Source organism: Chiloscyllium punctatum, chromosome 12, assembly GCF_047496795.1.
Source record: "Chiloscyllium punctatum isolate Juve2018m chromosome 12, sChiPun1.3, whole genome shotgun sequence".
NCBI classification, from domain to species: Eukaryota; Metazoa; Chordata; class Chondrichthyes; order Orectolobiformes; family Hemiscylliidae; genus Chiloscyllium; species Chiloscyllium punctatum.
The window spans coordinates 86005127-86019493 of record NC_092750.1 but is presented as its reverse complement, the minus strand read 5'-3'; the positions used below and the strand labels follow the sequence as shown (position 1 = coordinate 86019493).

General features: G+C 43.8%; 1 long non-coding RNA gene across 3 annotated transcripts in view; it reads left to right on the top strand.

Moving 5' to 3' along the window:
* LOC140483956 (uncharacterized) overlaps positions 1–14367 on the top strand; it is a 55233-nt gene that overhangs the window by 26804 nt on the left and 14062 nt on the right. For 2 of the 3 annotated variants that reach the window (XR_011962090.1, XR_011962091.1), the window contains 2 exons: positions 4725–4852; positions 5383–7805. This is a non-coding gene — a long non-coding RNA (uncharacterized lncRNA). Of the gene's footprint in view, positions 1–4724; positions 4853–5382; positions 7806–14367 lie in introns of those variants that run through there. The other variant, XR_011962092.1, reaches the window with a different exon arrangement.

The window sequence follows — 14367 nt, the reverse complement described above, 5'->3', positions numbered from 1 at the left end:
ATATTGTGGCTGGACAGGGCACTGATTACAGCTCTTCTGGAATTCTGTTTTCAGTTCCAATCTCCCTGTTCTTAAAATAATGTTGAGAAACTTGAAAGGTTTCAGAAAACGTTTGCAAGGATTTTGCCAGGATTGGGACGGTTTGAGCTATTGGGAAAGGCTGAATAGGCTGTGAGTATATTCCCTGGAGAGTTGGAGGCTGAGAGGTGATCTTATAAAATCATAAAGGTATGGATAAGGTGAGCAGTCAGGGACATTTTGCCAAGTTCGGTTGGTCCAGAACTAGAGGGTACAGGCATAAGGTGAGAGGGAAAAGATTTAAAAGGGATCTAAGGGACATCTTATTCATGTTGAGGGCATTGCAAGTATGGAATGAACTGCCAGAGGAAGGGGTGAAGGCTAGCACAATTGCAGCATTTAAAAGGCATTTGATTGGGTACATGAAGAGGAAGGTTTTAGAGGGATGAGGGTGAACCGCTGGCAAATGGGACTCCATTAATGCTCTCCGTTATTGGTCAATGCATTGAATACAGAAGCTGGGATGTCATATTGTGGCTGGACAGGACATTGATTAAGCCACGTCTGGAATTCTGTTTTCAGTTTGAATTTCTCTGTTCTGGGAAGGATGTTGTGAAACTTGAAAAGGTTTGGACAAGATTTACAAAAACGTTGCCAGAATTGGAGGATTTGGCCTACAGGGAGAGGCTGAATAGGCTGGGGCTATTTTCTCTGGTGAGTCCAAGACTGAGAGGTGACTTCATGGAGATTTATAAAATCACGAGGGGCGTGGATAAGGTGAGCAGCCGGGGTCCTATTTCCTCAGGTTAGGTGGGTCCAAAACTAGAGCACCTGGGTTTAAATTGAGAGGGCAAAGATTTAAAAGGGATCTAAGTGGCAACGTTTTCAAGCTGAGTGTGGTGTGTGTATGGGAGGGGCTACCAGATGAAGTAGTGAAGGCTGATAAAATCACAACATCTAAAAGGCTTCCAATTGGGTACATGAATAGGAAGGGTTTTGATGGATACAGGCCAATAGCTGGTAAATGGGAATCCATTAGTTTAGGATTCCTCGTTGGCACAGACGAATTGGACCAAAGGTCTGTTTCTTTGATCTTAATAAATTAAGATGCATTCCTCTATTTTGCGGAGAGCTAGCTGAAGCACAGATAATTATCCTTGGAGCTGAGAAGGTGAAGCAGTGATTTCGACCTGGTGCAGATTTGGTTCCAAGGTCTTGAATTTGCAGAGAGAGAGAGAGGAATTGTTAACACTGTCATAATTTTTAGTAACTACTTTCAAGTAATTGGCAAATAATACAAGGTGAAAATGTGAACACTATTTTACTCAGTAAGTTCTGAGCATCTGGAACAGTCTGAACGACACAGATTCAGCAGGTATTCTGAAACAGACTTAGAATTTTACTTTTTAAGGAAAGATTTGGGGGGCTATGGGCACGTGGGAGGGGACTTGGGACAGGCTTGCAGCAGGTTGAATAGCCCCCAGGCCCTGTGCTCTGTGATACTGCCCCATTCACTGTGAATGATGAAGCTCATCCCAGGGCAGAGAGAGGGATCAGCCCTCCACTCTCATCACAATGGGGCCCGGCTGATTGACGGCAGCTCCAGACCAATGGGAGGAGAGTCTGTGCGGTCCTGCAGCCAATGGGATTGAATGAGGGGTGTGGCCAGCAAGACAACTCATGTCCATGAGCTGTGCAGGTGCAGTGTCACTGTTTGGGGTTGGGAGAGACAGCAGAGACTGGGACAGAGGCTGTGGGACCTGAATTACAAACTCCCGGTAAATTAAAACCAAAGGAACTGTGGAAGATGTAAATCAGAAACAACGGGATTGTTGTAAAGGAGTTCATTCTCGGTCATGGATTGTAATCGATTGGCATTGTCACGTCGGTTCCAGTGCCGTGGGGAAACACTGGAAATATGATGAATGTAATGTAGGTTTCAGTTATTAAACTGTAAAAAGTGCAGAACAATTTACAAGGATGTTGCCAGGTCTCAGGGGTCTGAGTTATAGGGAGAGGTTGGACAAGTGAGGATTTTATGTTCAGAGCAGAGGAAACTGAGGGGGTTCTTTTTTAGAAGTGTATAAGACCATGAGAGGCCATGGATAAGGTGAATGCACTCAGTCTTTTTCCCAGGAACTCAAGGATTGGACGGCTTGATTGGATCAGTTTAAGATTAGAGGAGAAAGAATAAAAGGGAAGCTGAGGAGCAACTGTTTTACACAGAGGGTGGTATGTATATGGAATGAGCTGGCAGTGGAAGTGGTTCAGGCAGGAACACTCACAACAGGTAAAAGATATTTGGACAAATACATGGATAGGAAAGGGTCAGAACCAAATGGGCCAAGTGCAGGATGGACAGCGTGGATGGACATTCTGGTCGGCATGGGCTAGTTTGGGCCAAAGGGCCTGTCTCTGCTGCAGGATGCTATGACTCTAAGTGCATTTGCTATTTCTCCGATTAACTCTGTTGGTATCCTGGGATGTATTCCATCAGGGCAATGAGACTTGTCTACCTTTAGCTCCATTAACTTGTCCAGCTCTAACTCTTTCGTGATAATGGTTATTATCTAGATTCTCACCTTCCTTAGTCTCCTTATCAATTACTGGCATGTTCTTCGTATCCTCCACTATGAAGACTGACTGCTGTGTGCTCATATTCCTGAACCCTGCTGGATAGGAATAACCAGGCACAGAACTCTGAGAGGTCTTCTTTGAGTCTTTATTGATGAGACACGGCAGTTACATGGATAGTGTACATGCAGAACACCTCCAGGCAGCATCAGGTAACCCCCCGCCTGTCCGATGTGCCGCTCCCATTCTTATACCTTTGTGGTTTGGGACTTTGAATAGAGACTGTCTCTCAGTATTATCTCCATGGCAACGGCAGTTAGAAAGTCTAGTTCAGTTCAGCACTTTGTGGTTAAACCACACACCCGTCCCCCACGCCCCCATGGCTCCCTCAAGTATCTGACAGGCACTTCAGTTTCAGTGGGGTATCTATCAGGATTCTGATGTGGAGGAGCCGGTGGTGGGGTGGACAAGGTTAAAAACCACACATCACCAGGTTATAGTCCGACAGGATTATTTGGGAGTACAAGCTTTTGGAGTGTGCTGTGATTTTTAATTTAATCAGGATTATCTCTATGGTAACAGTTAAGTGCTTCAACAATTACAGAGGCAATATGTTCCCCACACAATAGGTTCCCCTCTAGCAGTGTGAACTGATATTCTGGCCCTGGGGATAGTTATTCATCACTGTTCTCCCCCAATCCCATCTAGCTTTGTATTGATCTTTAAAGTTTTTCTAATCTCCTTGGTCTTTGCCAATCTGTGTGCATTCTATTTCAGTTTGATAGACTCCCTTATTTCCTCAGACACCCCCGGCAGATTATTCCTTTTCCTACAGTCCTTCCTTTTCCCTGATATATACTTTTGCTGAGCATTTAAAAAAAATGTTTTGATATTCCCGCACTGTCCGTCAACTTTCCCACCATAAAGTCTTTGTTTTCAATCTACATTAGCCAACTCCTGCCTCATCCTATTGTAGTCTCCTTTTGTTTAAGCACTGGATCTTGGGAGTGGATCTAATCTTCCAGCTTTCCATCTGTGTTCTAAGTTCAACCAGACTTCTCAGAATTCTTTTATCCGATTACGAGGGGAGGTGATGTTTCCTGGGTGTTTTGGTTTTCATTGTCAGAGACCTTGGCTTTGTAATAAAGTACAGGATAGATATTCACAACAGAGTATTCTGGACGCTGCGAATGTATGACACAATCTAAAACCATAAATCACTCTCTCCCATCAGTTTAAAATTGCAAAATCATTATCTCCTACACACTTCCTCACGATCTAAGCTTGGAATGCTAATCCACCTGACTATCTGTCATTTTCCGAAAATCTCCTTTGGTGAAGGTGGTGAGTTTTGGATTCAGCTTTCCAGTTATTACCGTAAGAAGATAAGCACTGGGCACAGGAGAACCAGCCCCACCATGTAATACAGTGATGATTGAGCTCACCTCGGTCTCAGCTGGATTTTCCCGCCTGCTCTCTCTCACGTTTCAACTCATTGCAAATTAAAAATCTGTATCTCTTCATTATAATTGGCTCATTGCCCTGGCATCCACTGCATTTTGAATAGGGAATTCCACAGATTCACAACACATTTTGACAAGTACATTCTTCCTCATGAGAATAGAATAGAGTCCCTATAGTGCAGAAACAGGGTATTCATCCATTGAGTCCACACCAACCCTACAATGAACATCCCATTCAGACCCACTCGTTCCCTGTAACATTCCATTTCCCATGGCTAATTGTCTAACCTGCACGTGCATGGACGCTATCAACAATTTAGCATGGGCAATCCATCTAACCTGCACATCTTTGGACTGTGTGAGGAAACTGGTGAACTGCACGAAACCATGCAGACATGGGGAGAATGTGTAAACTCCGCACAATCGCCTAAGGTCCCTGACGCTGTGAGGCAGCAGTGCTAGCCACTGAGCCACCTCTGCTTCAAACCTACTGCGCCTTATTAACCTCCCTATCCCCCAATTGGCTGAATCTATGTTCCCTACGTCAGAAATCAGGTTGTCCAAGCGGATGTCTCAGTAAATCCCAGTGACAGCCCACATGTCCCGTGTGTCTGAATGGGGATCCGATACACAACATCCTCCATCCAACACTTTTCATTCACGTTCCAGAGACAGGGCTCCAGTGGCTGCATGAGGACTGCAACTCCCAAATTCTGTGGCAGGGAGCGCACGTTTGTGGTGAACCTGGCACTGCACACATACAGAATGTGGGTGTGTTTTGGAGCGTGTGCTTTGGGGTAAGTAGTGGAAAGTATTTCACACTGTGATTGTCTGGAGGAGGAACGTATTTGCTTGTAGTATTGATCTGTTGGAGGGTCAAAGTGTCACCACACCCACATGGGACCAAGTTACATTCCCAACTTGTCATAACACTGGAATCGACCAATGAGAAACAAAGAAGGATGTGACCCATTCTCCCAGACTGAAGGTTCCTCTTCTGTCCAGGATCTGCCACCTCCCTGTCTGTTTCCTTTTGTTTCATTCTGCTGTTACATTATTGACTTGCAGCAACTGAAGGGAAAGGAAGTGAACCCAGAAAGGGTGCAGAGTCTAACCAGGGACGGGATGTGGTGGCATAGACCTGTTTATCAACAACTCCATGAGAATGTGGAGGGTGTACATTAGGGGGTAGTAGAGTCAGAATGGTGAGAGAGAGTAAGTGGGCTGGAGGTTTACAGCTTTGGGGGAAGAAAGGGGAAAAAGATATTCCAGAGAAACTAGATTAGTCTGTTCTGAGTTTCTCATCTGTGCATGTTCCTTTATACAGGGTGCTAGATGGTGAAGATTTGCAGACTGAAATATCAACATCAGGTGCCGATCCTGATAAAGTTAATCAGAATTTGAAGAATCAAAGATGGAGAATCACTCGGCCAAAATCCTGTAACACTCTCCCTCCCAGCATTGTCGGTCTATCTGCGCCAAATGGACTGTGAATTGTACAAGACAGCAGCTCACGACCATCTTCTCAATGGTAACGAGAGATGGGGAATAAATGCTGGCTGAGCCACTGATGCCCATATCCTGGAAACGGTTTCTATCCCTAGTTGCTGAAACCCAGTTGATGTTACTGCAGGATGATGAGGGATGCTGAGTGCATCCTCCAGGAGGCAGCACCATCACATTACCCCTGCCTACACCCACACAGTAACACAGCAACATCACTGGAACAAAAGGCAGTGAAGCCAAAGGAGGACTTAGATATAGTTCTTCGAGGTAAAGTCATGAAAGGGGATTGGAACACAGCAGGAACAGGAGACTGAGCTGGATGGTCAGCTGTTTCCCCTTGAATGGTGGAGCAGGATTGAAAGGCTGAATGGTCTCCTGCTGCGATCTCCTAGGTATGTATATAGTCATGGAGCCTGGGTAGGAAGAAGGGGGCAGGAATTCTCCAGGAGATTGCACTTCCACATCAGTTTTCAGTGAGGGATGGTTTGATGGATTTTATTTAATATTTATCTTTAACACAAGGTTTGTGAATTTGGTTTTAAAATATTGTAGCTATTTATTCCACAATAAATAAAACTAAAAGAAAAGAAATGAAACTATCTGAATATAACAGTTTTTAAAAATTTCAAACGCCCTGTAAAACAAAATCCTGTCTATTCCCAGACACCATCACTTTCCAGTTACTCAAACTCCAGGGAAATATTCCCTCCCTGTCTGAACCTTTGGTTTGATTTAACTGTTTTTCAGTTCTCCTTCTGTGAGCTGTGAAGTGTTCTTTTTCCCCCCATTTCTCCTACCCAGAAGTGTTATCTCACACAGCTGAGCAACCTTCCCACTTTCATCATTACGCCATTTTGGGTTTTTGTTAATATATAATCACCAGCAGTAAACCACCCGTGTAACCAATCGAATATTTACACACAAAGCCCATTACGGGCAAAGCAAGCTATTACAAATGACAGAGTGGGAAGGGACCAAATCAAAGTAGAGTTAGGGGTGAGATGGCAGCAGTGGAGATAAAGCACTGTATCCCCTGCGATGCCCACCTCTGTCTGAAGGCATCGAGAGCATTGATACATACCACATGCTCCTTCTCCAAGGACACCCTGCTTTATCCTCAATCATAGAATAGAATCCCAACAGTGTGGCAGGAGAGAATTGGTCCATCAAACCCCACCAACTCCAAAGAGCATCCCACCTGGAGCACTCCATCCTTTTGACACTGCATTTCCCATGGCTGATCCACTGAGTCTGCACAATCCTGGACACTGTGGACAATTTCGCACAACTGCTACACCTAACCCACAAATATTTGAACTGTGCGAGGAAACCAGAGCACCTGGAGGGGGCCCACACAATCTTAGGGGAATGTGCAAACTCCAAACAGACTGTTGACCAAGGCTGGACTCCAACCTTGTACCTGGTGCTGTGAAGCAGCAGTGCTATAATCACATTTTAAATCAAAACAGATGATCCCTGCTCATTGTCACGTTGCTGTTTGTGGAGACTTATTGCCCAGAGAGACATCCTGAGATGCAGAAAGAGACAATATAAATTCAGTCAACTCCAGCCGAGTCAATGTGATTAACAACAACATCAATACTCCAACAGTGCCATCAGACCTCGTACCTACTCTATCATTTATGATTTTTAATCCATGGGAAGTTTGTTACCAGCTTCGATGACAGCCATAATGCTCTGACCACTTTGACGGAGCCAGTGCAAGTCAGTTCTAATAGTTATCAACAGATTGAATCTAAACAGGATGCCCCACAACAGGAAGTGCTCTGACACTCAATGCCCGTAAGCCAAGGTCATTTTCCTAAAACCACTCACGTCTGGTAATACCATTGAAGATATTTTACACAGTAACCTTTCAGTCTCAATTGTCAGTTCCAGTCCATGAAGCAGTCAGTAACATGCACCAGTGAATTGAATTCTAACAGCAGCATTGCCCTGACAGGAGAGATTGAGGAGTTTGAAGCTGTCTTCTCTGGAGTATCTAAACATGAAACACTTCAAATGAACAAAAATCTTAAAGAGCTTGAGAGGATAGATACAGGAAGGATGTGCTCTCTGGCTGGTGTGCCTGGAATAAAATAAGCACTAACTACGGTATCTTCACCCAGCATCCCCTTTAGCTGCATAAAAGTTTAATATTTATTTGCTGCTCTAATTACACTCCCAGTTTTAACTGCTGTAATGTTGATGACTATGCAAATGTATAAAATATAATTTAATCCATCCCAAAACCTCTCTGTACCTGTGTCTCACTTGTGCTCACCGAGACACTCATTCAATCTGACCTCTTTACAAACCCTGCCCGGATATTTCCTTAGAGGGCTCAGAATGAAATATTCACAGAATTGTTACTGTGCAAAAGGAGGCTGATTGCCTCATCAGCTCTCCAAAGGATCACCTCACTGAATGCTATTATTCTCCCTTTACCCCATAAACCTTCCCATTCGTCCGATTCTAATAACACCGGCGAGTTCACAAGTAACCACAGCGATTGGATTTGTTTTGTTTGTTCATGGGATCATGGCATCACTTGCTGGGACAGCATTTGTCATCCATTCTAACTGCCCAGGAGATGGTTCAGAGTCAACCATGTTATTCAGTGTCTAGTTTCATACGTAGACTGGACCAGGTCAGAGTTAATACAGTTTCCCAGACCCAATGACATGAAGAGTTGATTTCTGGCCTACTATCTTATTTCTGAAATGATAATGAATAATCTTTGCAGTTGAATTAAAAGTGAAAGACCAAAATGTGTTTTATTCTGATTGACCACATCTTCCTATTTTCTCAGTTGTTATTGACAGTCTCATTCCTCTCGCACCAGAATCCGTTCCAGAGAGTGTTACAGAAAAGGCAGAATGGTCAGCTGCAGGTGGTCACCTGACCGGTCACTGGACCCAAAGGTTCACTCTCCACAGATGCTACCAGATCTGCTGAATTTTTCCAGCAATTTCTGTTTTTGTTCCTGATTTCCCAGCATTTGCAGATGTTTCGTGTTTGAATATTGATCTTGTCTGTTGCAGAGGAGTTTATTGATGAGTTTGGAGAGTTTTGAACATTGCAACTTAGGCCACAAATCAGCCATGATCTATTGAATGGCAGAGCAGGGTTGAAGGGCTGAATGGCCTCCTCCTGTTCCAATGAAAGTTATCCATCTGCAGCTTGTGGTAACATTTCCCCTCACTGCTCACTTCACCTCCATGTCTAACACACTGTTACTGACTGAACAAACCTCCTGCTCATGTTCAGTGGCTCCCTCTACTGCCACCCGGATTTAACTCTCATCATGGGATGCTGTCTCGTGTTACTGCGGGAATGCCCACAAGGACTCATCCTGGAGCGTTATCCCGTGGGATCCAAAAATCCCGTTTATTTCCTTCTTCCTATTTCACTCTCAGTTTAAACCCATTCTCCTGTCATGCTCTTCAACATGCCCATGTGGGTGGACTAGAGGCAGCTGGCACCTGAGATTGAATCTGCCTCCCCCCACAATCAGGGATTTGGGAAAACACTCAGACAATGATCTATCCATCTGATTGTTGACTCAGACAGATAGGCAGAAAGAAAGATGCACATTTAGATAGCGCCTTTGATGACCCGGGGCAATGAAACATGCTTCCAACCCAATGATTTCAACTTCAATCTCTGAAACACAGACACAAAGCTTCCTACTTGTACCAGGTTGCCTCTCAGCCTTCTCTTTTCTTAAAAGTTTTAAGCTGTTAAGCCTTTCCTGGTGATTATAACCTCTGTGTTTCTGTCAGAGTTGTGACTGAACCTTTATTTTCCTGTTGTGAGTGATGCTAGTAGCAGAAACAGTTCCTGACTTGTGAGGGGTTTCGGTTGGAGTATTTATATTTACACATTCTTTCCCACCCTCACATACAGTGTGAAATTGATGTTAAACAGAAGGAAAGGATTGAGTGAGCACCCACAGAAACACAAAAGGCAGCATGTGTACCTGAGTTGAATGAACCTGGATTTAGGAAAATGTTACAACAATCACAACTAGTTAGAATTACAGAATCCCTTAGGCGCACAAAGAGACTATCCAGTCCATCGAGTCTGCAATGAACTGCTGTCCCACCCTACCTCCATAACCCCACATTTAGCATGGCTAACCCAACCCACCTAACCTACGCACTACAGGCCACGTTAGCACGGCCAATCCATCAAACCGGCACATCTGTGGGAGGGTCACATATTATGTCTAAGTGCTCAGGATTGTGGATGAAGGCTCACAAATACATGTCTCTGACGCTAATCCTCTTTTTTTTCAAAATAAAATCTGGGGAAACTGCAGCCAGAAAGATTTCCAATTATCTCATGAGGAAGAGAATTCAAAACTCGTGCCACTGACCCAGGGGGCGCAGTGAAGTCACAGAGGTCTGGGAACCATCAGAAATGTAATGAGTTGTGAGCAAGGTGGGGGTGAGACAAGGATAAAAAGACAGTCTGTCACATGGGGGAAGGCAGGAGAGATTAAACAGTAGAAATGGTAGTCCCTCAAGGCCACAGCGAATGGAGTTAGGGCTTGGAAAGAAACAAGGAAACAAGCTGTCAAATAAATATATTTAAAAAACAGATTATAACAACATAGAGGGCAGAGTACACAGTCTGAAATTGCTGCTCTCGTTGGTGAGTACAGAACGCTGTAAAGCCTGGGTCATTCTATTACAGCCAACACATGCAGGATAGGCCAAGTGGCCTCGATCTGTGCTGTAACTTTCTGATAAATTTATTCTGACATTTGGAATTCAGGTCGGATGATGTTCATAAATTCTCAAATTGGACTTGAGTTTAATATTCTGGAGAAATGTTAAATAAATCACAATGATCCCATTCTGCAGACTTTAGTCCACAGCTCTGCATGTTCCAGCATCTCAGTTACATCCATGTCCTTTTATTCTAATGTGATGCTGGTTACTGCCTCTGCCACCCCATCAATGAGTTCCTGCTCCCCTCCATCTCCAAGTGAAATGAATTCGTCCCTCCCTTCTTTCTGGGAATTAGTTTCAATCTAAATCCTCCAGTTTCTGACCTCTCAGTTAATGAATAGCTCCTTCCTATCCACTCGATCTGGATTCCTCAGCATTTTATCACTTCAATTAAATCTCAGCTCATCCTCCTCGGAAATCATCCCCAGCCTATCCAATTTTTTCTCAGAGCACAAATTTTCCAATTGTAGAAACATTCTGATCAATCTCCTCTGTACCCTCTCTGGTGTGATCACATCAACCCTGGAATGTGGGGATCAGAAGTATGTGCAGTACTTAAACTGCAGTCAAACAAGTGTTCCTGACATTTCCCATGTCACCTCCGTGTTCTTGTGGTTGTCGCTCAGACAAGAAGTGTCCTGGTTTTCCCACATGGAACTGGATGTGCACTCCATGGGGCTGGGATTCCATACCATGTGATTATTTGTTAATTAATCCTAAATTAACTTCAGATTAAAACAAGATTATCAGCTACCCATTATACTCCAGCCACCGTACTTTTTAAAATCTCTTTAAAATTATTACTATCTAAACACAACAGGCTTTAAGTTGCTGATCAAGTATTCAGATGTCCCCACTGTTACAATCACTTGAAGATTATCTTTACCTTCAGCTACATTTGGTGAATTGAACACTGATTGTAAATATATGAATATCAAATGGACTTGAGTTTTATGGTAATTAATCCAGTCTGACATTCTTGTTGGTCAATATCTTGAAGAGAACTGTCCTCAGAACTCCAGGTGTGCTCTGACTTCATTCACAACTGGATGTGGCTGGACTGCAGATTTTAGATCTGTTCTGTTGTTTCCTGGATTGCTTTGCCTGTCTATCACTTTCTGCTTATGCTGCTTGGAACACAAGTAGTCCTCTTTGGTAACTTCATCAGGTTAACACCTCATTTTTAGGTATTCATGCTGCTGTTACTGACATGCCCTCCTGAATTCTCTCAGTTGAATGAGGATTGATCCTCTGGTTTGATGGTAAGAGGCAAGTTGGGGAATATGCTGGGCCGTGATTCTGTAAGTTTTGTTGGAGTACAATTCTACTGCTGTTGGTGGAAGGAAAGGGCTAAACTCTTGCACTGTAAGCCATATATGTAAGAAGCTACATGCAGTATCATGAACACTGATTGGCCAAGAAATGAATTGCGAGCATCACTGTACAATGATGCAGGATCATAACTGCAGCAAGGGGAGATTAAGAACCAACTTGACATAGGAGTAGGGAAAGAAGCAGCTGATCACATTGTCTCATTAATAGTCACAAAGAGACTCTGTGAGATTATTGTACTGTTGGAGTTGAGGATGGAGGAGATCGGGGAGATGGAGAGCCCTTCTACAGAAACTAATCTGTCTGAGAGTTATGGGATCGACTTGATTGCCATGCATTTAATAGAAAGTTAATTGAAACTGTTTTTATCCCCAAAAGATAACAAGACAATAGAAACAAACCCCAGAATACATGGTTCAGAGATGGATGTCAATAGACCATCAACATCCAACTCCTGCAATTATTCAGCAAACGTATGTGTGATTACCCTGTCCTGATGAACCAGAAAACCACTGTTCACTCTGTGCAGGTGGACAGCAATGTGGGGAAGGATTGGCCGAGTGGTATTGTCACGAGACAGTTAATCCAAAGCCCCAGATAACGTTCTGGAGACCTGGGTTCAAAGCCTGCTGCAGCAGATGGGGGGGATTTGAATTCAATTAATAAAATTTCTGGAATTTAAGAGTTTAATAATGACCATTAATCGATTGCCAGAAAAACCCATCTGGTTCAGTAATGCCCTTTCAGGAAGTAAGCTGCCATCCTTACCTGGTCTGGCCAACATTGTGACCTCAGACCCACAGCAATGTGGTCGACTCTTACCTGCCCTCTGGGCAATTAGTGATGGGCAGTAAATGCTGCCGGGCCAGCGACACCCTCATCCTGTGAATGAATAAAGGAAAATAAAAATCTCTACCCAGTGTGAATCTGTACATGTTCAACAATGTTGTGAACATTTCCAAAGCCAAGATCTCTATGTGCAAAACGTTATGAGCTGCCAAAACCATTGTTCATTACTTAGCGTGAACAAGAGAAAAAGATCCTTCAACTTGTGGTTATGAGTAAATTCATTGGTGTCTCAGCAGGATGGATGCCTGAGTGAATCCCTTCACACAGAGCAGGTGAACAGCTTCTCCCCAGTCTGACGGGTTTGGCCAATTTCTAGGTGGGATCGGTAAAGAATTCCCTTCTGGCATTCCCCACGTTTCCAGAGTCGGTCCCTAGTGTGCCTGCACTGGTGTTTTGCCATTTCAGATAAATGCTGGCAGAGTGTTATACACACCGTTACACCCCCCCCTCCCCTCCCCTCCCCCACCCCAGAACCAAGTATAAAACAGTAAACATTATCTCCTGCTGCGGAGGGACATCCTGTATTAGAACATAGAACATAGAACAATACAGCACAGAACAGGCCCTTCGGCCCACGATGTTGTGCCGAACTTCTATCCTAGATTAAGCACCCATCCATGTACCTATCCAAATGCCGCTTAAAGGTCGCCAATGAATCTGACTCTACCACTCCTTCGTGCAGCGCATTCCATGCCCCACCACTCTCTGGGTAAAGAACCCACCCCTGACATCTCCCCTATACCTTCCACCCTTCACCTTAAATTTATGTCCCCTTGTAACACTCTGTTGTACCCGGGGAAAAAGTTTCTGACTGTCTACTCAATCTATTCCGCTGATCATCTTATAAACCTCTATCAAGTCACCCCTCATCCTTCGCCGTTCCAACGAGAAAAGGCCGAGAACTCTCAACCTATCCTCGTACGACCTACTCTCCATTCCAGGCAACATCCTGGTAAATCTTCTCTGCACCCTCTCCAAAGCTTCCACATCTTTCCTAAAGTGAGGCGACCAGAACTGCACACAGTACTCCAAATGTGGCCTAACCAAAGTCCTGTACAGCTGCAACATCACCTCACGACTCTTGAATTCAATATTGGTCTGAGTAGGAACACTGAGCCGATTTACCTCAATGACAATTTAATCAGTGACCAGAGCAAGTTAAGCAAGTCCAAATAAAATGCATTGTAGCACAGAAAGAGGCCCATCAAATCCAAGCTGGCGCTCTGGAGCAGAATCTCACATTCTCATTCCCCATATGTCCCCCAAACTCTGCAAGTTTATTTCCCTCAGATCTGATCTAATTGTTTTTATCAATCATTCATCTTCTCTCCCTGCACCACCATAATAGGCAGCATGTTCTGCATATTTCCAGCCAATACAGTCAGCAGAAACACTTGCTCATCTCCTGCTGTCTCAAAATCTCAGATCTGATCTTAATTCTTGTGCCATCATCTGTCGAATACAGATATTTTTGTCTGTTATATCTCGGTGTGTTATAATCTTATACAGCTTTATCAAAAATGTATTTAACTTATTTACTTCCATGAAAATAGCAATCTCTTCAAATCAATCCAGTGACTGCATTTTCATCATCAGTGAACCACTCCAGTAAGTCTGTACTCCACACCCTGAAGATCACTCATATCCTTCCTTGTTAATGTCTGTTTTGTTCCACAAATCCAGACGACACAAGTTTTCTGCACAACAGCAGTGGCTTTATTATTGGACAGCTGGCAAGAATTTCAAAGCATCTCTAAAGTAGCCGAGTGTCTACTTGTACAGACTCTTCTTCATGAATCTCTGCCTTACCCACAGAGACAGTATATTTAATAAGAATTAGACAAAGGCATATCAGTCACATGGGTGATTGTCATTACATAGTTTAA